This window comes from Macaca thibetana, chromosome 7, assembly GCF_024542745.1.
Source record: "Macaca thibetana thibetana isolate TM-01 chromosome 7, ASM2454274v1, whole genome shotgun sequence".
NCBI lineage: Eukaryota > Metazoa > Chordata > Mammalia > Primates > Cercopithecidae > Macaca > Macaca thibetana.
The window spans coordinates 96640982-96667106 of NC_065584.1; the positions used below are offsets into that span (position 1 = coordinate 96640982).

At 36.8% G+C, this 26125-nt stretch overlaps 1 long non-coding RNA gene across 1 annotated transcript in view; it reads right to left on the reverse strand.

Moving 5' to 3' along the window:
* Positions 1-554: 554 nt before the first annotated feature.
* Positions 555-26125, reverse strand: part of LOC126957924 (uncharacterized) — a 73451-nt gene continuing 47880 nt past the window's right edge. Inside the window, exons 3-4 of the long non-coding RNA XR_007727017.1 lie at positions 5334-5435; positions 555-1032 (exon numbers count right to left, since the gene is read on the reverse strand). This is a non-coding gene — a long non-coding RNA (uncharacterized LOC126957924). The remainder of the gene's footprint in view (positions 1033-5333; positions 5436-26125) is intronic.

Here is a 26125-nt window from a genome sequence, read left to right on the forward strand (position 1 = left end):
TATACAAAACATATAATACATAATGGGATATAATATATTTTATGATATATAATATATAAGAATATATATGGGATAATGGGATATAATATATATTATAATGGGATATATTATATATTATAAAACATAATATATAATGGGATATTAATATATATAATGGGATATTAGAGATAGATGTTTTAGTAAGGAAAACAACTGAGACTGAAATGGGCTCAGAACAAAAAGTGAGTGACTATCCTGTCTAGCTCATCCATCTCTTGTTCATAGAAATGCAAATCAATTGTGACTGGTGGAATGCAACCAATTATTGCCTCGTAGATAGATCATCAATTTATAAATTCATTTCAGATTCCTAATTTCCTACATATGCCTCTGCTTTTTATACCAATTATAATATTTACCCATTCCCTTATTAATTAATAAGCTAATAAAGGCTTTGATACCTGTTGATTTTATATCCATATAAAATTCACAGTTATACCATGTCTTAAAAATTATCTTAATAGTTTCAAAGACATCTTACTCTTCTAGCTATGACCAGAAAAATGAGGAAATGAAGAGAGAAAGTACATTATATTTTTATAAGGTTTTTGACTCTAAAGAGGCATCCCAAATTGCCATTTTCATGTCTCCAACTCTAACGAGAATGGAACATATAAACCTTGGGAAAATCTCAAGTTATATCTTCTGATTTATAATGAAGATGCCTAAGTCTCAGGAAAGAAAGAGATTACAATAGTCAAAATCTGGGGAGAAAATCATGAATTCAAAAATGTTTTTCCTCTGTGTGTCTTTAAAACATAAATATAGAAGATTTATTTTGTAAATCAAGTGTTTGTTCCTTCTGACCGCCCAGGCTCTGGATCATTTTCCTATAGGATTCCACAGGCCATCGTTTTATGGATGTATTCGTGGACACATCTGGATGTGCAGAGCAGGATGGTCCAGTACGACCTCCTTAAACAGGGCAGACAGCCAGCCTTGCCGTAGATCTTTCCATTATCCATGGTGTCCCTCTTGCTCAGTGATGTGCAGCTGAAGGAATTGTTTGGGAGAAATGAGACCCAGGGGAGAGCAAAGGAAACTCAACATTGTAAATTAAGAGAGACACTCATGGCCTTTCCAACCAGAGGAAAATAAACAGGGTTACAATGAGAACACAAAAAATCTGTCTGGAAAATCCAGTATACGCCCAGGAATCTAGTTTTCTTCCAAAAGATTGATAGATGAAGATTTAATCATTCCCCAATATAGTAACTGACATATTAAAATAGAATTTCGTAGAATTAAATTTGTTTCTTAAGTCTCATAGGAGAAAGAAATGTAAAAACCATCACACACTTATAAATGGAAAATGATAACTGTGTATGGAAAAAAGAGCAAATAAGTGGAGTAAAATATTTTTTAGAGAAGTAAATTGTAAGTAAAAAAAACCCCAAACTTTTTACTTAAAAATTTTTTTCACTGTTAGACCAGAGAAATGACAGTTGTATTCTAAGTAATGGTATTAGTAACAGGAGTTCTATATCATTATTTCTTTTAGTTTTGTGTTTCTCCTGTTAAGCCTAGGATCTTAAACTATCTCTAAAACAATCAGGTCACTAACGGCCTATGAAAACATATGTAGTATTCCTGGGGACATTCTTTCCAGAAGGCTGAAATTTCTTACATAGAAAGAACCTTTCATAACCATTGGTTAAGGTAAAAATACAAAACTAAAATAAAACTCCCATATTTGAAGAAAAACCATGAGATTTTCTATTTATTCAATAATAAAGATTAATTTGTTGTTGAGGCTTTAAAATATGCAGGGCACACAAGCACTGAAAGGAGTACCCAGTTGATATGGATGACATTGCTATCCAATGTAGGAGAGTGACCTGGGAGTCTAGATACGTTTCTGGAGGGCAAATTAACAATACTTACAACAACCCTTAAAGATTTACATAGTTTTTTACTTGGCAATTTTCACTTAATGAAATTTATCCCAGGAGAAAAAGGCATAGATGAGCCTAAGGATTTAGCAGTTGGATTGTTTAACACAGTTTAGATAAAAATTGAAACTAATAAAGAAGAACAGCCCTACAGGATTAGTGTGCACATTATCATACATCTGTCTGATGAACTTGAAACATCCATCAGAAGTAATGTTGTGGAAAAATTTTAATGATATGAAAAGCAAAAGAAAAAGTCACAGGTTCAGATGTATTTCAAATGGAATAAAGCAGATGTAGTGTGTGTGTGTGTGCACAATGTATGTGGACACACACACATTTGTGTTTATTTATTTACATTTACTTGTATATAAATAATACTTGTATAAACATACCAAAATATTTACTATATTGAATTCTGGGAGACATAAATGCAGATTTTTCAAATTGTTTTATTTTGATTATTTCATTTTGAAAACTTTGTAAAATAAATATTAATTGTAGCAATAAAAAAATAGCTTATTTCCATATTGTAATTTATTTTTAAGGTAGAGAGACTGTAAGGAATCTTTATAAATACCTATAGCTGTGCCAAGTATTTATATTCATAATTGAATTTAAACTTTATCCAAAGCATATAAATAAAGTGTTCTTATTTTAATATATGGTCTAATGGTGACTAAGAGGCACTCAATGGCTTGCTTAAGGACACTACAAGTAAGTGTTAGAGCTGACATTTGATCCCTGGTCTGTCTCCAAAAGCCTTTACTCTCTATTTAAACCTTAATCCTTTAAATGTCTTGGATCAATCAAACTAACAGCGAAATTATAAGCAAGCAAACCCAAATCTGTAAATATATTGATTTAAAAATTATAAATAGGTGTGATTAAAGTATGGTATGGATATTAAAACATACCTAATAGACATGTTTAAAGGATTAGGGAAAATGAAAATATTTAGAAACTCAATACCTCACCCTGAACTCCTATGAAACCCCTGTACACTCCTGGCGTATACACCCACCAAGTGACGACAACTGCATTATACCATTCTTTTTTTTTTTTTTTTTTTGAGACGGGGTCTCCCTCTGTCGCCCAGGCTGGAGTGCAGTGGCCAGATCTCGGCTCACTGCAAGCTCCGCCTCCCGGGTTCACGCCATTCTCCTGCCTCAGCCTCCTGAGTAGCTGGGACTACAGGCGCCCGCCACCTCGCCCGGCTAATTTTTTGTATTTCTTTAGTAGAGACGGGGTTTCACCGTGAAAGCCGGGATATTCTCGATCTCCTGACCTCGTGATCCGCCCGCCTTGGCCTCCCAAGGTGCTGGGATTACAGGCGTGAGCATTATACCTTTCTTACCAAGAACACCTTTATATTCGTGTCTGCAGTGTGCTACCATTTGTAAAAATTGCTTTAACTATTGGTCCTTTTATACTTACTGCACTCCGCGGTTGACCCTGGTTAAAGAAAAACGCAAATGAAAAGTGCTTTACTGGTGACATTTCCAATCCTTGATTACCATTCTTGAGCGGACAGGTAGTGATGCCTGAGGCTCACTCATTCCCCTATCCATTTCTCTCCCACTAGCTCTATTTAAATATACCAGACCTTCTTCCCTTTTCTCAAACTCCAACACCTCTCCCTGCTTTTCACTCTCAACTAATGACTCTGCCTCCTATTTCCCTGAGGGTGGAGAAAACCATGAGGAAAACTTCTCTACTTCTCTCTCTACCACACTTGCCCACTTGTGCTCTCAGCCCTGACTCAGATTTTCCTCCTGTTACCGTGGATGGAAATTTTGATGCTCCTAACTGAAGCCGAATTATCACAGAAATAAGGATACTTATTTTACATTTCTCTTCTCGACTATTAGCTAAGACCCTTCCCCTTATTTCCTCTATAAAAAAATCAGAACAAAAAACACCCGGCCCGCCACGCTCGCTCACGCCATGACACCCACCCCAGGCCCCCAACCCCCCCCCCAATGAACCCCCCACCCCCCCCACACCCCCCACCCCCCCCCCGCCCGACCCCATATCACAGAAATAAGGATACTTATTTTACATTTCTCTTCTCGACTATTAGCTAAGACCCTTCCCCTTATTTCCTCTATTAAAAAAATCAGAACAAAAAACACCCGGCCCCACTTCTCCCTTCAACAACTGTGCCATTCTTCTGCTCCCCCTCTACAACAAAACTTAACAATTTGTCTCTACTTGCTGTTTCTAATTTCCTCAGCTCATTTTCTCTAGAACTCATTCCAATCAGCACTTTCCCTCAATACTCTACTGAAGATGCTCTTGTCAAGGTCACAGCTATATGGGTTGGTTCAATCCTAGTCCTCATCTTACCTAGCAATCAGCATCTTTGACAGAGCCCACCATTCTCCACATCTCGAAGGTCTTTCTTCCACTCACCACTCTCTCCTGGATTTTCTTCTGTCTCACACTGGCTTCCTCTCAGTCACCTTCTCTTTCTCTATTTGTCTTGCTAACCTTTGATCTGTAGAATGTCCTGAGATGATATTTTTGGCCTCATTTTCTTCTATCTACAGTAATTCCCTGGGTGAGCTCATCCATGTCACGGCTTCAAATTTTGTCTATATTCTTATTACTTCCAAGTTTATAATCCTTAAAGAGGACCTCTCCCTAATTTGAACTCTCTACTGTACATATTTACTAAGTTGTCTAACAGGCATTCCAAGTTTAGCATGTCCAGGGATGGAACTCTATCACTTGATCCCCCGTCCTGCTCCTCCCGAAATCTTTCCTAGGTCATGAATGCCATCTCCAGTCTCCTAGCTGGGACACCCCCCCTTCCCACCTTCTTGCACTTCTCTCATGCAAATACTATTTGCTCAACCTACAAAACATTTCTCCACAAATCAGCCACATCACATCCCATCCCATCTATAGCGACTACCCTGATTCAGGTCATCAGCATCACTTAACTGGAATCATTTCACTAATCTGTAACAGGTCTTATGGATTCTGCCCTTTCTACAGTTCATCTTCATCTTAAATTCAAGAGTGATTGATAAAATACTTCTGCTCAAAATTATTTCCATTACTTCCCAATGCTATCCTCTCCCTATGTCCCTAATTTCATCTCTGTCCCTAGCTCACTCCACCCTGGCCACCCGGGCTTTCTTCCTATTCCTAGAAGGTGTCAGGCTTACCCTGATCTCTGGGGCTTGCCTTTGGGATCAGGAATACTCTATTTCTGGAATATCTCCTCCCAGATTCTATGGGGCTTGCTCCCTCACCTCCACCAGGTCTTTGCTCAAGTACCACTCCCTTATTTTAAAGTGAAATACTTTCCCATTCCGGCATGTTCTTTCCGCATTATTATGCTTCATTTTTTTCTTTAGTGGTTGACAATCTAACACCCTATGGTTTACTTACTTTTTATCATCTGTCTCCATTTGCTAGAATGAATGTCAGGGAGAGGAGGAACTTCTCTGTTTTGTTCATTACCTTAGCTCCCTTGGCTGGATTGAACATTATCTGGCAAAGTATACACTCAATAAATATTTGTTAAATGAATAAACAGGTACATGGAAAATAAAAATGTGTGCATCTATACATGCAATTGATTAAAATTGTATAAAGATACTCTAAAAGGCAACAGAGATTAGAATAGGACCCTAGGATTAGAGTGAAAGGTGTATAAACAAGATTTATTACTACATATGCATATATATTTTTTAAGAGACAGGGTCTTGCTTTGTCACCCAGGCTGGAGTGCAGTGGACACGCAGCCCACATCACAGCCCAGTGAAACCTGGAACTCCTGGGAGCAAGAGGTTCTCCTGCCTCAGCCTCCCAGGTAGCTGGGACTATGGGCATGCACCACCATGTGCCACTAATTGCATATTTTTTACTGTTTGGTGCTTGAGTCGTGTAAATATATTACGAATTTTAAAAAGCTATCAAAGTAAGAAAAGAGGTCTACTTCTCAGTCTTCTGATGCAGCAAGATTGCCAGAGTTTTGCTAGATTGGATACATGCCTCACCATGTTTATATTTCTTTATCCAAATCCTTATTGTTTTCTACTTCACCTTCATCATATTTTTTCTGAAACCTTTAGCCACTCCTTGTTGCATTTTCTCTGCTACTCTGATTGCACACTCTCAGTACCCAAATCACAAATTACTTCTGCAAGGACATCATTAGGGCCTTTGTCGGTTAACAGACAGTTGAGATTACTTTTCTATTTCCATTTATGAAGATTGCTACTGCAGCTGAACCAAAAGCCCATCAAAACCTTTCCAGTGGATTTAGCTGGGGCATTTATTTCCACAAAACACCAGATGGTTTAGAAAATTCAAATAATTCAGCAAAGATCCTATTTGGATGCCTAACAGGCAAAAAGGAAACTAACATTTATTCGCTCCTTACTATGTACCTGGAGATGACCCAGGAACTTTTCTATGAGTCACTTCATGTCACCAAGATGTCATTGCTTTTAGCCCCAGGAATGACCCTATCTAAACAATTCCTACAGATTCTTCATAACTTAGTTTCACTGCCACCTCCTTTGAGAGGTCTTCCCTGATGCCTCCATTTGATTTAGTTTTTCTTTCTATGAGAGCAACCTATATTTAATTATTAATTGCATTCTTTGTGGGGAAAAGAAAGAGATCAGCCTGTTACTGTGTCTATATAGAAAGAAGTAGACATAAGAGACTCCATGTTGTTCTGTATTTGAGATGCTGTTAATCTGTGACCCTACCCCCAACCTTGTCCTTGCAAGAGACATGTGCTGTGGTAACTCAAGGTTTAATGGATTTTGGGCGTGCAGGGTGTGACTTTGTTCCTAGAAAAGCTAGGTATTGTCCAAGGTTTATCCCCATGTGATAGGATGAAACAATGTTGCTAAAAGGTTTATCTCAAGGCACAGGATTTTCCTTTAAACTTATTCATGTCACAGATCCTTGTTCTTATGTCTTACTGCTAATTTCCTCCCTAAAAATGATCCTATTGTCCTGCCACTCCCTTATCTTTAAGATGGTAAAGATAATTATCTATAAATACTAAGGGAACTCAGAGGCCGGTGCCGGCGTGGGTCCTCTGTAAGCTGAGCGCCAGTCCCCTGGGCCCCGCTTTTCTTTCTCTATACTTTGTCTCTGTGTCTTATTTCTTTTCTCAAGTCTCTCGTTCCACCTAACGAGAAACACCCACAGGTGTGGAGGGGCAGGCCACCCCTTCATTCTTCATGTGATTCTTCTTTTGCATTTTTTCACTCTATGTGTCTTGGAGGTAAGGATTCCCATGTGTTACTTCATGCTTTCTCTCCGGTGCCTGTCATGGTGACTTGCCCATAACAGATGGTCCGTGAAACCTTTTTGAATCAATAAGTAAATTAATTGATAAATTATTTACTATTTTCCATCTTCTGATTCTTCAGTAAAAGACAGAATTACCCAGAACTGCCTTGCAGTGGGTAATTTTGCCTTGCAAAACATCGTATTTCTTTAAAAATTGAAACAAATACTAAAGAAATACTAAAACAAATGCTAAAGTAAATAAAAAACATTTCCCTATCTGCAAGGTGCCTGGCATGGATGTCCAAATGAATTCATAGCAGAACATGGTGCTTAAAGATAAAGAATCCCAGTGTAAAATAAAACAATTTCTTGACTAAGTTTTCAGTTTCATGATTAAAATACCTTTCACATCTGAGAGAGGAAAGGAGATAAGCCAAAATGTAAATGTCAAGATAAAATTGCTTATGAAAATGTAGTAGAGTTTAGTTTACAACATCCTATGGAGAATAAAAGTGTCTCTCCGACCAGTCCCAGCAATGGAATTAAGTTATGGCCATTATCTCATGGAAAAGCGTAAAATGTGTCTGACAAGTAGGATCTCTTAATGAGATGGGGCAGAGGAATTCAAAAACATCAGAAGGAACCTCATCAAAATGAGAGTGTATTCAAAAAACAACAAAAAGGCCAGGCTCAGTGGCTCAGGCCTGTAATCCCAGCACTTTGGGAGGCTGAAGTGGGTGGATGGTTTGAAGCCGGGAGTTCAAGACCAGCCTGGGCATCATGGCAAAATCAAATCTCTACAAAAAAATACAAAAATTACCCAGGCATGGTGGCACATGCCTATAGTCCCCACTACTTCAGAGGCTGAGGTGGGAGGGTCACTTGAGCCTGTGAGGTCAAGGCTGCAGTGAGCTGTGATCATGCCACTATACTTCAGCTCAGTCAACAGAGCGAGACCACAAAACCAACAAAAAATATGTAACACACAGGAATATTTCAGCCCCTGTCTCTCTCTCTTTGTGTGTGTGTATCTTTCTCTGTCTCTCTCTCAAACACACACACACATACACACACTCATACACTCATGCCATTTTCTTGTGGCTGCCACGTAATATACAATGCTCTTGGTATTCCAGCGACCCTAGCTGATGATTAACAGGAGATGAAAGAGAAAGAAGAAGAGGAGGAAATGGAAAAGTGGAATGAGGAGGACACACACACACACACACACAACATGCATGTGCACACATACACAGTCTCATTTGTTTTTCCAACAATATTCCTAGGTTGAAAGAAAGGATGGGGATTGCTATGATCATTGCAAGGATATAAAAATTGAAGTAGGAAAAAGCTAAAACAATGCACACAAGGTCATCACCTTGGACCAGGAAACCTCTGAAGCCTGGGCTATAGATTTCATCAGGATGAGAATGTTCAATGTTACATTTTCACAGAAAAAGATTCCCACTATTTTCCACATGCAGCTGCACTTACCGTTTTAAGTGAAATAATTGTATATGTGCAAAGGTCCCGTATAGCTTTTCTAAAATTTGACAATAATACTAAAAACTTACTTGAAAATCCAATAATAGTGCTTTGGTTTTTACCCAAAGGAGTGGAAAACTTATGTCTCTACCAAAATCTGCATGTTTACAGTAGCTTGACTCATAATCACCATAACTTGGAAGCAACTAATATATTCTTCAATAGGTGAATGGATAAATGAACTATGATACACCCAGGCAGTGGAATATTATTCAGTACTAAAAGGAAATAAGCTATTGAGCCATAAGAAGACACGGAAGACACTGAAATCCATATTAAAAGTAAAAGAAGCCCATCTGAAAAGGCTAGATACTATATGGTTCCAACTACATGATCTTCTGATAAAGGAAAATCTGTGGTGACAGTAAAAAGATCAGTGGTTGCCAGAGGTCAGGGGGAAGTTAGAGAAGAATGGGGAGGCACAAAGGATTTTTAAGGGCAGCGAAATTATTCTTTATGATACTATAATGGTTAATGTATATTATTATACATTTGTCCAAACCCATAAAATGCACAATACCAAAAGTGAACCTTAATGCAAACCACAGACTTTAGGTGATAATATGGATTAATGTAGGTTCATCAGTTATAACAAATCTACCACTTTAGTGGAGATTGTTGATCATCAGGGAGGCTCTGTGTGTGTGGAGGCAGGGGCTATATGGGATATCTCTGTACTTTCCTCTCAATTTTACTGGGACCTTAAAACTGATCCAAAACAAGTGGCCTTTTTAAAAGTGAAATTTAAAAAAAATAACATAAAGCTAAGATTTTTCCAAACTATCAAAATAAAAAATAGATTTTTGAAGTATCATGCTTGAGGAACGCATGAATTTTCTTTCTGTTATTTCAAAAGGTGATTGTGACAGGACTAGGAGCAAACTGCCTCATGCTGGGACTTAGCAATGGCAACAAGGCTAAGACTGTTGCACAGCTGTAGGACTATGAAAGAACGGGCTGGGGTTGCCAGGGTCGGGACCTATAGTTATATCTGTCACCTCACCATCAGAGCTCTGGTCTCTTCTGGGTGTCCTTTCCTACAGGGACCCTGGAGGTCAGATGCCAGATCTATGACAACTAAAGAACCATGAGAGGAGAGAGAGTTGCTTGTAGAGGCCACATAATCTTCAGGCCACAGATGGAACTGTGGTCTTTTCAGCTGACACGCATACAATTCCTACTATAACAAATCCCCTTTCAGTGAAAAGTAATAAATCTTTTGTTTCAGGAATAGTCCTTTGGGATTTCTGCTTTTGCTTTCAGAAAACTCATATGAGAAAAATTGAATCCACATGGTTTGGTGAGAAAAAGATAGGCTAAATAATTAGTTGGGATTTGATCATCTAGCAAGTAGGCTAAAGATAGGACAGCAGGCTTGTGTTTCAGACTAGAAATGCTTTTGTTCAGTGGGGATACAGAAGACCCAGACACGTCCATTCTTCCCTTTCCCAGGTTTTGCCAGCTTCATTCTCAGTTGGCAAATATCACATTCCAAGTGTTTACTACTTGAGATTTAATATAAATGTGGCCTCCATAAATAGAGAGCAAAAAAACTATTGAAATAAACTTCTAATAATAAGCTGATAAGGAAAAATATATGCATACATAATTATACATATGAGCATGTATTTTTTTAACCAGAAACTACTTTTCTGTGTGTCCCATAAATGATATACTAGATACGGATTTTTTTTTTCACTTTAATTTGACCTGTCTTTAGTCTCTCATTAATATTCTATTCTATTCTCTGTCTTCCAGGGGTACAGCATAATGGTTACGTGCATGACATTTGCCCTGTGACCTCCTAGTTCACAAGAGGCTTCAGCCTCTACTGCTGGCTGACCTTTGGACAGTTAGTCTTACTACATGTAGGTTTTCTGGTCTATAAAATAGACACTAAAGTAATACTACTATGTTTCCTCTGAGGCCTACAGATAATCCCTATTCTATAATTATCAGGGTACCTGCTATGCAGTAAATGCTCAAGAAATGTTGTTATTATTTTTACCTCTCCATGAATCCATTCCCAAGCTGTAAAACAGGGATAATATTCATACTTATATCACAAGGTTCTGTATGATTACATGAGTCAATATATGTGTAGGTATCTAAAACATTTTTGGACTCAGAGCGTACAATCCATAGGAATTCACTATTGTTCTTCTCCCATTTCACCTTGTTCTTGGCCAAGCAATTTATTAGTTTTTAACACACCCTGTTTCTCTCAAATAATTTAAAAAGGAAAATATTTATCATAGTGAAAGGGCTGCCCAGGTTTCTTTTCCCAGATCTCTCCAAGGCAGTGAATATCAAACCTAAAAGCTAGCAGCTAATGACACGAATTAACAGCTCTTGCTCTGGACATAGTTGAGAGAACATTCCTCACACCTAGGTCTCACTTCTATTCTCAAATGCTTACATGGGGCACCACTCACTTCAGAAAAGTAGGTTATACTAGAATTAAAGTGACTTTTACTGGCTTAAAGACAAAATTCAGCGAATACAATGAGAAAGATGAATTTAGAAATTAAGAACATAAAAAGAATTTTATAGTGCCTCAAGAACTACAACTGACTTTTTAAAAATCTTTGCAACTTAACTGGGTTTGCCTTACTAAGTCTTAAATTCCGTGACCAGTTGGTTTTAGATTTGCAAAGCTACAACAGGCAAATTGGTTATTGTTTCTACTGGAAGGCAAGTATGCAGGATTGACTAGATGTGACAGATGAATTCTATTACATTTCTATTAAATACGGAACTATCCAATGGAAAATCTCAATAATTTGAATAATAAATGCTATTTTCATTAGCTATGGATGAAAAGGAATTTAGAATGTAAATTATTTTAAAGGATCATCATCTCAGGAGCTGTGGACTGGTGCAATTGTATTTATTAAATAGATAAAGAAAAGTTATATGTGGTAGGTATGAGTTATTAATGTCAATGAATGAGTCATTATTTTTATTGTGCAAATCATTTTTTATGAGTAGAAAGCATATACTAGAATATTTGCATAAAACACACAGCATATGCAAAATGTAATATATATAAAATATATATAGTAAAAAAGTAAAATTCTTTTAAGAACTATCTTGGATATATTGTTATGGTTACCTAATATAAGACTATTTTCCTTCCCATTATAGTCAATCCATAAACCTATGTGTGGGAGACTGAAAAAGTAACTTCTGGCAGAAGAAAGAGTTTTGTGGTCTTTGTTGGCTTGGCCTGGAGAAGGGTTTTCTAACTCGACATGGGAAAGTTTTCATGAACATGACAACAGAAATATGAGTCCATTACTGAGTGAGATTCCCATCTATAAGAACGAGACATAATGAGGAAGTGACAAGTCACACAGGAAGCTGAGTTAATTGATTATATTCATACAGAACAGGGTAAGAACTAAATTTGTTTTGAAAAATTTGAATTTTAATGATAGTCAAGATACTGAATTTTCAGGTATCAACTTTCTGTTGTGAGTTTTAAAATTTCTCTTTGTTATGTACAAATATCTTTTTACCCTAAAGCTATTTTTTTCTCCATTTCTGAATAGAACACTGGATTCTTCATAGACCCATGAGATCACTACTCCTCTGGTAAAATGCAGGAAAGGAAAAGAGCAAGCCATATGAACACCTTCTTCTCATTTTTCAGTCCCGTTTGCAGACTAATGAACTTTATGCTAATGAACATTTGAACTAATGAACGTTTTCCTTGTCAGTATTAAATCCTATCAGTACCACCATCTCTAAATGATTACTGATCTCATTTTCGATCCAGAACTCTTTCCACCAAATACGTTAAAGTTAGTGCTTTTCCTGCTTCTCTCCATTCTCTCATCAGGCTCTGGATTCAATAATCACATTTGAAAACATCTGAAATGCTTTAACTTAGTTCTTTCTTTATTCTGCCCCACAGATTTGATTTTCCACATTTTCAATATTTACCTTATACTCTGGACATGTAGTCTCCTCTTCACCCTAAAAACATACAAGCTTACTTCTGATTTGACACATGTTTTCAGCATTATTCCACTTTGCTCTTCTCTTTTCTGCATATATATTACATATATATATATATATATATATATATATTTTTTTTTTTTTTTTTTTTTTTTGAGACAGAGTTTCACACTTGCCCAGGCTGGAGTGCAACGGCGCAATCTCACCTCACTGCAACCTCTGCCTCCCAAGTTCAAGCAATTCTCCTGCCTCAGCCTCCTAAGTAGCTGGGATTACAGGAGCCCGCCACCATGCGCAGCGTTTTTTTCTTTGTTTGTTTGTTGTTTTTTTTTACTAGAGGCAGGGTTTCACCATGTTGGCCAGGCTGGTCTCAAACTCCTGACCTGACCTCAGGCGATCCACCTGTGTTGGTCTCCCAAAGTGCTGGGATTACAGGCGTGAGCCACTGCACCCAGTCTATGTATATAATAAATTCTATAATAATTTGAGACAAATATCAAGCCCTCCTCCTTCCATAATATCTTTCCTCTCTACTAGAATAAACCATAATTTCCTCCTTCTCTGAATTTCTGCACTTTCATACAGATATCATCAACAGGGAGTTAATCGTCTTAACTGGAGGTGTTTGAGCATAATCTCTGACCAATTGTTGACTGAACACTGCCAGAGCACTAAGATTCAGGCTGGAAAATAACAAATAAAGGAACAAATAAGTGAATAATTTCTAAAAATAAGCAGAGCGGGGACATTCATGGTCACACCAGGTAGGGGAGACAGAATTCACAGATTTAATTCATGCATGTTACAAAAGCAAACAACCCTCAGAGAGAAAAGGAGTCAAAATCCAGAACTGACACAACATAGTATCTAGAATGTCTCGAATTCAAACAAAAATTATAAGGCGTGCAAAGAGACAAAAAAGCGTGATCATATTTAGAGGGACAAAACCTGTCACTAAAAGTTGTCTTTCAGTGTCACCGGTATTAGATTTGTCAGACAGTGACTTTAAAACAGGTTCAATGTGTTCAATGAATTAAAGGAAAATACACTTAAAGAATTAAAGGAAAGTATGTTAATAATTATTTAATGGCTCGGCTGTCTCATTAAAGAAACAGAAGTTATAAAAATGAACCATTTGGAAATACAGGTTGTATAGAGCAACAGAAGGATACAATGTAAGGTTATCTAAAGCAATAATTGTGGCACTGCCTTGTTGGGTTTATACATGAATATATACGTGTAATACTGCATGTGAAATCAATAGCACAAAGAAGAATGAAGGAAAAAGATGGAGTGGATACGAGTTTCCATATTTTACCAGACTTTAGATAAAAATTATAACTGTATTAAAAAAAGCTAAGTAGAGAGGCTCTATAAGAAATTTGATACGACAGAAGAATCACCAAACTAGAAAAAAGATCAATAGAAAATACCAAGTCTAAAGAACACAGAGAAAAACAAATGAAGAAAAATAAAGGGAATCCTAAATACCTGTGGAACAGCTTTGAGCATAAAAATGTAGGCGTAATGTTATTTCTAACAGCAAAGGAGAAAAAAAGGAGAAGAAAAATGTTTCAAGAAGTGATGGCTGAAATCTGTCCAAATTTGACAAAAATCATTAATCTACAAGAAACACCGATAATCCCCCAAAAATTAGCGCAAAAGATTCACACCTAGATACAACACAGTTAAATTGTTAAAAGCCAAAGACAGAGAAAGTCTTAAAAGCAGTGAGAGAAAACACAGGGGAATAAGAACAGATATAATAGCTAACTTTGTCAATCAGGGATTCTAAACAAACAAACAAACAAACAAAAAGTTTTTTGTTTCTTTTTTTTCTTAATGAAGGTGAAATAAAAACCTCTCCAGACAAAAACTAAGATAATTCATCATTTGGACACCTGCCTTACCAATTTTTTTTTAATTACTAAAGGAATTTTGTAATATGTAGGTAAATATATAAGACTTAATGCAATGTATTTTCTCTTTTTTCTTAACTTCTTTAAAAGACATAAGCTTGTATAAAGTATGTTTATAATACTGTATTGTTAAATATGTAATATATCTATATCTATCTGTCTGTCTATGTACATGTGATGATGATTACACAAGAGCAAGTACAGGAAAAAGTAGATATAGCAGAGCAAAGTTTTAATAGTTGATCAGAAATTTGTTAGTATTATTTTGAAAGATACTATGATAAGGTCAGATGCACACTATAGTCTTTATAGTATCTACTAAGAAAATCAAGACAAGTATGAAAATGGCACACTGATTATATTTATTTAACACAAAGGATGGCAAGAAATCAGAAACAGAGGAACAAGAAAGACATGGGATAAATAGAAAACAAGTAGCAAAATAGCTGATATAAATCCAATCATGTCAATAATTACATTAAATGTGAAAGTACCAGACTTTGCACTGAAATAGCATAGAATGTCAGAATGAAGTTTTAAAAATTCAACAATGTACTGTCTAAAAAAGAAATATGCTTGATTTTAAAATATAGGTTGGAAGGAAAATAATGAAAAAATATATATCAGGTAAACAGTGACCACAGAAGTGCTTGAGTGGTTACACTATTATCAAATAATAATAAAAAAAAACAAGAACTATTACTATAGGCAAAGAGAGTTATTTTATAGTGATAAAAAGCTCATTACATTAAAATGATTTAAAAATTGCAAATATATGCATACCTTCCTCAGAGCTCCAAAATACATAAAGAAAAAAATTACAGACTTGAGAAAAGAATTAGAATTAGACAACTTAGCAATAACAGTTAAATATTTAAATAAGCTAATCTCAGAGATTAATAGAAGAGCTAGATAGAAAATCAGCAAGTGTACAGAAAACTCAATTCTAGCAATCCATTTTATCTAACCAACATATACAAAATATTCTACCAAATGGCTGTAGAACACTTATTAAAGTGCACATGAAATATTCTCAGGATAGAAAAAAAAGTCAGAAGATGTCTCACAAAATTTAAAAAGACTGTTATCACATGAAGTGTCTTATCCGATCAAAATTAAATATCTATTATAGAACCAGAAAAGGAAAATGCCAAAGATTTGGAAAGCAAGCAAACTTCTAAATAGCCCATAGGTTAAAGGAGAAATCACAAAAGAAATATAAAGATATATGAAATGGCACAAAGTAAAAGTTCAGTATATTAAAATTTATAGAATTCAGGTAAGCAGTGCTTGAAGGGAAATGTTTACCTTTAAGCACTTATATCTGAAAAAAAAGAAAGTTTTCAAATCAATAAAGTAAGCTTCCACCATAAGAAACTAGAAAACAGCTAACTAACTTAAAAACAAATAAAAGAACTAATAAATATTATATTAGAAATCACTGAAACAGAAAACAAAAATAATAGAGAAAATCAACAAAATAAAAAGTTATTTGAAAAGATCAACAAAATTAACAAGACTTTAGCTAGACCGAAAAAAAAGAAAATTAAGAAAGAAATTAAGAAAGAAAAAAAAAAAGAGACACAAATTAACCAAAATCAGAAATGAAGAAGACATCACCATCAACTTTACAGTAATTAAAATTCTTATAAGAGAATTTTATGAACAACTCTATGACATCAAATTAGATAACTCAGATGAAATAAACAAGTTCCTACAAAGATACAAATTACCAAAACTGATGCAAACGCAAATTTTTAAGGTTTGAATAGCTTATACAAAAGTTTATACATAAATGTTTACAGCAACATGAGTTCCAACACTCAAAGACTAGAAACAATCCAAATATCCATCAACTGGTGAATGGATAAACATAAGATGCATACATCCAATGAATATTATTTTTCAGTAAAATAGAATAATATATTAATGCATACTACAATATGTACAAACCTCAATTATTATACCTATCGAAGTTTAGGCTTAAAAACATATATTGTATGTCCTATTTGTATGAAATATTCAGAAAATGCAAATTTATGGAGATACAAAGCATAGTAGTGGTTGCCTATGGCTGCTTGTAGGAGTAGGGATTGACCATAAACAGGCTGTAGAGAATATTTGGGGAATAAAGGAAGGTTCTAAAAAACTAGATTGTGATGATGATTGTTTAACTCCATATAAATTTACTAAAACTCATGGAATTATACACTTAAATTGAGTAGATTTTATGGTACACAAGTTATATTTTCATGAAGCAGCAAAAATAAGTAACATAGATGATGTTGCATTCTTTCCCATTGCAACTAGTCAGGAGCTTATGATGTCAGGTTGTTTCATTATTTTGGTTGGTCACTTGGTTCAGGTGGTGTCTTTTGATATCTCCATGGTAAACACGCCTTCTATGGTCTGAATGTTTCTGACTCCCCCCACATTAATCTGTTGAAATTCTAAACTGGAATGTGGGACCTTGAGGGGTAATTAGATCATGAAGACAGAGCCCTCATGAATGCCACGAGTGCCCTTATAAAAGAAGCCTGAAGGAGCTTGTTTGCACCTTCCACCATGTGAAAACACAGTGGGAACATGTGCATAAACCAGAAAGCAGCCCTTACCAGACACTTAATCTGCTGGCACCTTGATCTTGAACTTCCCCCACCTCTAGAACTGTGAGAAATAAGTGGCTATTATTCATAAGCTATGCAATCTACAGTATTTTATTATAGCAGTCCAAATAAACTAAGATAATATCTTTTCCGTGGATAATTAATAAGTAATCTAAGGGGCAATATTTTGATACTATATGAATGCTCCATTTCTAACAAATGCTTGCTATCTTATTTTATCATTTCTTCTTCAGCTTCATTGGCTATCATCCTTCATGAAAATAAGCTCACTCCCAGCTCCATTTTCTTTGAGTGTCACTATGGACACCTATATTCTTTTTCATTTAATATGTTATAATCGACCTCTCTCTATTCTATTTTATAGACATATTGCCCTAACGTTGACCAGCTGGAGTCCCTTCAAGTTAGTTCCTTTTCCTTTTGACATGTCTGCATTAGCCTCTGAGCACTTCATTGCTTTCCAGCACAGCAAAATGTTCCACATTCATTCAGTCCTTTTCCTGACCCAGCCATTTCTCCATGTATTCCTGGTAGTTTTGGGTGGTTAATGGTGTTTATAATCAGAAATGATATCTTCTTTATTCTCCCTCCTCTCTGCCCAGTTGGAACTCTAAAGAGTTGCTGAGTCCATAGTAAATATTTCCAATAAATGCTGGTGATATTTAATCTCATCATAATGATCTGGGAACGCTTGAGAGTCCTGTGATGGATGTGTTGATGAGCAAGAGGAGACAAGGGGGTGGACTCGAGCTCTAGCTGGCATTGCTTCATCGGGTAGCCTCTGCAGGTCAATACATAGTCAGATTTATTCTCTCCAACTGTAAAAATAATTACCTGCTTCTGAAGAGTTCTGGGAAAATTAATTTGCTAATGCCTTTAAAGAGGTTTGAAGATCAAAAGTTCTATGTATATGCTAATATTATTATCTCAAATGGGTCTCTTGCTCCTGACTGAAACTGAGATGGCTAAATCACAGTGTCATTGTAAAACCACGTACAATTCCCTATCACTTTAATGCCCAAGCAGTACAAATCTGAATAGTGGCATTGCAGCAGCAACAAGCAAAATGCAGAACAGTAGGAGTAATTCTTGAATCTCAATATCTGGGTGTGCATTTAGTTGAACCAATATTCATTACCTCTCCACTATACCTATCTATGTGTAAACTATTGGGACAGTCCTACTTTCTCATTTTATTTATCTTCATTCCTCTCTGAACTTATTACTTCTGAACTTCCAAAAATCTCCTGCAGAGGCCAGATAAATGTGTGCAAAACAGATAATTATGTTACATTGAAGAGAAGCTGTCATGAGCAATGAGGACACCTGGTCTTAACCTCTGCTAATAATAAAATCTGACACTAGGTGAGGCAAGTCATTTCTCTGTGACCCTGGTGCCATGAAGCCGTGATGCTGTGGTTCTGGCTGTTGAGGCTATTGACTTTACATGAAGAACTGCAGAGACCCACAGCAAGGACCAAGATATAATGAACAAACGAGAGAAAGGCAGGCTGGACTGTGTGAACTATACAGGGTGATACTGCAGCCTCTATTGGTTGATCTTTAGTTGTTCACTGCCTACAGAGTCATGGGCATAGATAGATAATCGTGACTTGGGGCTAGCAGATGTTTTAGTAGTTTGTCTGTAAAGGTGGTTGTGATAATTCTACCTTTCCATGTATGCACACCTCTTTTGCAATGTGATCTTGCCACTTCTCCCATAAAAAATGGGAAGGAATGTTTTCCCCTCCCAGGAATCTGAACTGACTTTGGAATTTACTTTAATCCAGAAAATGAAAATTAATGAATATTGTGTGACTTCCAAACCTTAAATTTAAGAGGTATGCAGCTTCTGTTCTAATCTTTTGGACACTGAGACAACATGTCATAAAGAAATCTAGAAGAAAAGAGCGCAGGGAGAGAGACCCAACCATGGCAACCTGTCCCTTCATCCTACAGAGCTGAGCCCATCATAGGATGAGTGAGCTCTAAGAAGACCAGAGGAGAACCCACCAGGTAAATAAGCAGCATAATCTTTCACTCACTAAAGTCTGTCCAGCAGCCCAATGTTAAATCCTCCTTTCAATAGGTCATTGTGTTAAAAGGAACCACTCATCCTCCTTTCAATAGGTCATTGGACTGTGGATATGTTTTTAGACTTTTGAAAGACCATTATCAATCCTGAGTGTTTACTCTTGATAATACTCTTCAGCTATGAGAGGGTGCAGAGTTATAGGGTCCAGACACATAGCTCTGGGATAGAAATGAGGGCAGAACTTGTATCACCAAATGTGTTTGTCTGGGATTTCAGAACAGGTCACCTTAAAGCAGCAGGCTGGTTAGGCAGGGAACAGCCACACAGTTTACCAATATACAGACCAACAAGGGAGTCAAGGCTGTAACATGATCATATCTGACAACAGTACAAATGAAGTGCCAAAAGCAATTGCCTTTTATACACAGGCAGATAAACAATCATCCGCCTTTGCCTTCAGAAACAGGTCCAGGCATTCAAGAAGGAGAAACGCTAAAAAGAAACGTGGCACTAATGTGTCAAATCTGAACAATGACTTTCTTGCTTAAAATGATGGCAAAACAGCTCCTGATAAAGAATGAAATAAACATCGCATGGGAATAATTGTAATGAGGAATATCTCACTCTTCATTGAAATATCCATGAACATCATCTTATACACTGTGAAAAATATAATTACAGAACTGACCCGGACTGGAAATGTGAAGAATCTACAACTAAAGACTGGCTTATTTGGATAAGGTTCCACTCTTTGCTAGTCAAAGAAAATTACCATGAAGTATTTTTGTGTCTTCTGCAATATATCCTATTTTAAAATATTGGAATATTCATTGAAGACTATCTAAACTTCTTAAGGAATTGCCCTGGTTGTGTTTTTTAAACTTCTTACTGTTGAGGATTAAAGACTGAAAACATTTCCTCAGATAGAAATTGAAAATATGAGAAAAAAAATAGATGCATCAGCAATGGTATTTCCAGCCTGCTACATATGTTGTGATTCTGTTCAGTAATAACAAAGCAACTTTCTAGATTCTCTATGTGAATATGATGGTGTGAAGATATACATCTAGCTCAGCAAGGATTCTATGTGTCAGTGACACATATTCCTTTAGAATTCCGTATTCCATAAGAATTTTTGAAAATATAGATGTCGGGGTGAGCACTGTGAGATGTGAATCAAAGTAATAGCAGCCAGGAGCTATTAAGCATGCAGAGCTATTCAGTGCTTATTAATATATGGTAAGCAATATGAATATCTTACAGCTCACAGAGCAACCTAATGAGGTAGGTATATTTTACATTTTTTGGGGGAGAAAAAAACGGCTCAGAGAATAAGGAATTTCTAGACATTCCGACCCAGGTACCACTTTGCCTCCAAAGCTCTTCCCTTCCTTGGATACATGTAGGAAACCCGGCTCTTTGGCCCCACTCCAAACCAACACACCAGGTGTAGCTCCAAATATCTCGATCATTACCAGGCTCTCATTTTTCCATGCCTCTCCTCCAAGTCATCAAAACCATCCAGCCCTGTTTTGTTTTTGAGTCACTGTTTAAAAGAGTAGGAAAATCAGTAACCGTCTTGAAAGATGTAGAACTATTCTTGTTTCTATATATTGAGGAACTGGCATATTACTTTGTCTTCTAGTTTTTCACTTTTAATCATTCACTTAACTTTCTTTTTTTGAGACGAACTCTTGCTCTTGTCCCCCAGGCCAGAGTCCAATGGCGCAATCTTGGCTCACTGCAACCTCTGCCTCTCGGGTTTAAGGCATTCTCCTGCCTCGACCCCCCGAGTAGCTGGGATTACAGGTGCCTGCCATGACGCCCAGCTAATTTTTGTATTTTCAGTAGAGATTGGGTTTCACCATGTTGGTTGTCTTTTGGTAGAGATGGGATTTCACCATGTTGACCTCAGGTGATCCGCCAATAGAACAACTATTATGTGCAAGGTGCTATACTATGCATTAGATAATCAACAACAGGAAAAATGTAAATGATGCTTGCCTTAAACAAAGAATTACAGAGATAAATGCAGAACTATAAATGTGTATTAAATCTTACATAGAGAAATTTATGATGCTATAGAGCTACACTGTTCAATACAGTAACCACTAGCCAACTGTGGCTATTGAATTTAAATTTACCAAAATTAAATATCATAAGAAATTATTCTGTCACACTAAGTAACATTTTAAGTGCTCAACAGCCTCCTGTAGATATTAGCTACTAGATTGGAAAGCACAGATATAGAACATTTCCATTATTGCAGAAAGTTCTATGGAACTACTCTTATCCTTGTCTTTTCTTCATAACATTGAGAACTACTCTTTAGTTTACTTATATTTATTTATGTTTGCTTTATGTTTGCATCTATTTCACTAGAATGTAAACTTTTCCATGCCAGAAATTTTAATTTCTTCTTATTACTAGAGGTTTACTCTAAACTGTGCTCGGTTTGTCTAGAGCTCAACATCCATCTATCTCTTGCTAGATTCTCCCTTTACGCACAGGCCTTGCATGTGGTTTGACAGAGTAATGCTACCCATTGGCCAAGGTCTTCACCAACCATGTCCCAAACTGTATCTGGGCTCAATGCATGCTTTATTGAATAGCTTAGCTCCCTAGAAGAGTCATCCCTTGGAGTTGGTATTTTCCCCATCTCTCATTCTACTGATACCATCCCCTCTTCCTTTTGTTTCCTACTAGTCAATCGTGCTGCATGACTTGCTCCTGAGCATATCTGAGCTATGAAAGTCCTACATGCCCATTCCTGTACTTCCCAATGGCACAGTGGGTTGCATGAACGAACCTCACATACATCTTATTATAAAAGCACATGAGCTGAACTTTCCATATTAAATTCTCTTCATCCCTTCAAGGACAAGTGAGATGATTCTGCTCTGAGAAGCCCAAAGAAGAGATCAGAGAATAGAATTCAGTATGATGCTTAGAGAGATTCTCTAAGAACTTGCACCCTATGCCTGATGACCACTAAATAATGCCATTTGTAGCTAGCATGGATTGTGCTGTACTGACTTGCTCAGTGTTTTTAGTAATTTGGACACTTGGTATAAGACTTTAGGAAAACAATTTAGAATATATAAAAACAGCAATAAGGCTGTCATAGCAATCTGACATAGATTAGATAGATAGAGGTATAGATATATGGATATAGATATATGTAGATAGCGATGGATGAATAGATAGATGACAGATAAAGGTATAGGTATAGATATATGAATATAGATATATGTAGGTAGGGATGGATAAATAGGATGAATAGATAGACAGACAGATTGATTGATTGATATAGGTATAGATATATGGATATAGATATGTATAGGTAGAGATAGATAGATAGAAGATAGATAAAGGTATAGGCATAGATATACAGATATAGATATATGTAGGTAGGGATGGATAGATAGATAAAGATAGATATAGGTATAGATATATGGATATAGACATATGTAGGTAGGGATGGATTAACAGATATAGATAGACAGATATGAGTATAGGTATAGATATATGGATATAGATATATATAGGTAGAGATAGATAGAAGATAGATAGAGGTATAGGCATAGATATATGGATATAGATATATGTAGGTAGGGATGGATGAAGAGATAGATATAGGTATACATATAGATATATGGATATACATGTATATAGGTAGGGATAGATAGACGATCGATCGATCGATAGATAGATAGATAGATGACAGATTTATTAATCCTCCTGTTCTCTTTTACGCTGCATCAAGAAGAATACCCCTTTGCTTCTCAGCCTTCTCAGGCCACCCCTTCTGTGACCCCCTCCAGTGAGCCTTTGGTAGACAATCTCCTACGCTCATATTAGATGCAAACAAGGTAATTGCTAAACTTAGAAAGACCAGAAAGTTATTGGTAAGAAGGAAGGAGGTGATAACGCAAGCTTCAGTGGACTGAATTATATGGGCAATGAGAAGAAGGGCTTTAGTGGGAAAGGAGATTTTGAGGTTATGGTGGGGGTGGGGGTGTGCATGAGGAGGGAGAAATAGAAGTTTTCACAAAGAAGATGTTATGTTTTTTGCTGCTTATCAGAAATATTTAAAAAATAAAGCAGTAAACATTTAAATTTATTTCCATTGTTTTTCTATGCTGAGCTGATTGTTTTTAAAAACTGGGCACTGTCCTGGGATGGGGACATTAAAAGAGATTTACATGGATGTATTTCTGATGTTCAACAGATAATTTGCCCAGAGAAGTTCAAAGAAAGAGAAAACTATGTGCACAAAAACATGTACCCAAGCCTTACTGACAATATCAGAATTTGGAGATATTAATGTTGCCATCAAATAGGAAATGAATCAAGTAAACTATGGTTCTCAACTGGCTACACACATCCACCACCGCAACCCTACTTAACCTTTACTGAATTTCTCCTTTGCATCATTTTTCTAAGCATTTTGCATGTAATAACATATTTCATTTTCACAGTAACCTTATGAGGTAGATGCTCATTATTGCCATTTAACAGATGGGACTATTGAGGCACAAACAAGTGCATTAATCAAGGCACCAAGCCAGGGAGTCTTTTTTTTCCCCCTTTGAGACGGAGTTTTGCCCTTGTCGCCCAGGCTGAAGTGCAATGGGGCAATCTCGGCTCATTGCAACCTCCACCTCCCAGGTTCAAGCAATTCTCCTGCCTCAGCCTCCCAAGTAACTGGGATTACAGGTACCCACCACCATGCCCAGCTAATTTTTGTATTTTTAGTAGAGACAGGGTTTCGCCATGTTAGCCAGGTTGGTCTCAAACTCCTGACCTCAGGTGATCTGCCCACCTCAGCCTCCCAAAGTGCTGGAATTACAGGCATGAGCCACTGTGTCCAGCTCACCAAGGTGTCTTATTTTGGTATCAGTGCTTTCTCAATCAACACACCACACTGCTGCAAATAGCATGCATGATGGACACGAGGCAACACATAAGAAGAGAATCATTTATGAAAAGTTATGTGAAAATGCAGAACTAACATTTTGTGAGTTGTTATAACCGCAGGCACTCATACGTATATGTGGATATGAGCTGGATCAGGAAAGGAATTGTGTTCTGGTGATGAGCTTATGGCCGATCTACCTGAATCTTTTGAACTTTCATAATATTATAATATGATTTTTACAAACAAAAGCATGAAGCCAGGGTAATCACACAAATGATAATTTAAAAGGCTATTTCAATTATTTACATTTCCTCCATATGATTTATTTTATATATTTACTTGAACAGGTTTTTCCTTGCTACTTTTCCTCTTTTAAAAATGTGTCACATACATCTTCTTCAATAGGATTTTTAAAGAAGGTAATTAAATCCACATATAAACATATGGTTATGTCTAGTTACACAATTAATGTTAATATATGGCATGTAATCATCATCTAATTGGAAGTATATAGCATGTGGTGACATAATTATAACATGTAATGATGGCAAGATCCTTATTTAAGCCAAGTGTAATGGCTGCAGTTTGAATTAGATTATTCTTAAATTATAATTTCCTAGTTGCTTTAAGAGTCCCTCAGGGACAGGAACAGGCTGAGCCATGACTATTGTTAGGAAGAAAAAAGAAAACAATTTAAGTACCTAAGAAAATAAGGTGATCAGAAACATGATGTTTTCTGTCCTAATCAGGCAGAAAAGAAAGGGCTTTAACTAAAGCATATTTTTGTATTATTTGTTAAATAAAACTTGCTTTCAAGTTGTGACCAAAAAAAATGTCACTTTAGGCTGACCTTTGGTATTCACCTCATCGGTCCACAGAGTATATCCATTAATCACAGAATGGGGTACAGAAGGAAAGCACTGCCATCCTGGTGATGTTCACCCCCATCCACAAGTCACTTTACTCTGGTCCCCCATGAGTTTTTTTCTGCACCAGACATCCTGTTACAAATGTCTTGTCCTTTGCAGAAAGTTCTGCTTCTGAAAAGGGCAAAAGATGACATCCTCAAACTCGCAGCAATAATTGGAAGGAGAGACACGAACTCCCCGTTGCTCTGGAGAAAGTGATGAAAGTTCCCGGGGCTCTGGCTAATGACAGGAAACACATAAGTGGACAGAGTATCAGGTATCAAAAAATGAGTCTGGGAGTAATAAAACAAATTAGGGAAGGGAAAATGTAAGCTAAACGTGGAAGTGTCTCTTTGCGCTGAGCTGTATGAAGTGCAACAGCCTGCCACAGAGAAGAACTCTCTGAGCCGCCCACGTTTAATTAGTGCAAATCCCACAGATTTAGATATTGGAAATGAGAAGGAGCAGGACCTGCTGAACAAGTAGCTCTCAAACATGAGGTTGTGGAATATTTTTGTTTTGCTTTGATGCCTTAAAAGCTGTAAGCACGCCTCAGCATTGGGGCTGGGAGGCTTTGGAGTGGGCATTCTTTGTTTTTAAGTTGTTTCTGCTGAGTTTTTCTTCCTTGTTTTAAATGAACTGTTGGAAACTCCATCGGGAAACCCGCAGTTCTTGAAGAGTCAGTCCCATTTAGGAACAGTAGCTGAGGCCTTTGCTTTTTGTACCGGCTACTATTCCTGGAGGGTGGTAAGGTGGGCTCAGTGTTTCCAAGAGTGTTGGACTTGTGGCTTTGTCCCTAACCTTCTCCGTTAGAGTGGATGAGCCAATTTATCCCTCTAAATTGTATCCTCATATGTTAGATGAAGGTATGAATAAGAAAAGCTCTAAGCAACCTTGGACAAAAAATAGATCCTCTTGTTAGAAGCCTCCATGATTTGAATTCTAAGCTATCAGAAAGGGTGGCCTTATTGGGAGGGACTGATGGTAGCTTCAGCCTCCGTCAGCCTT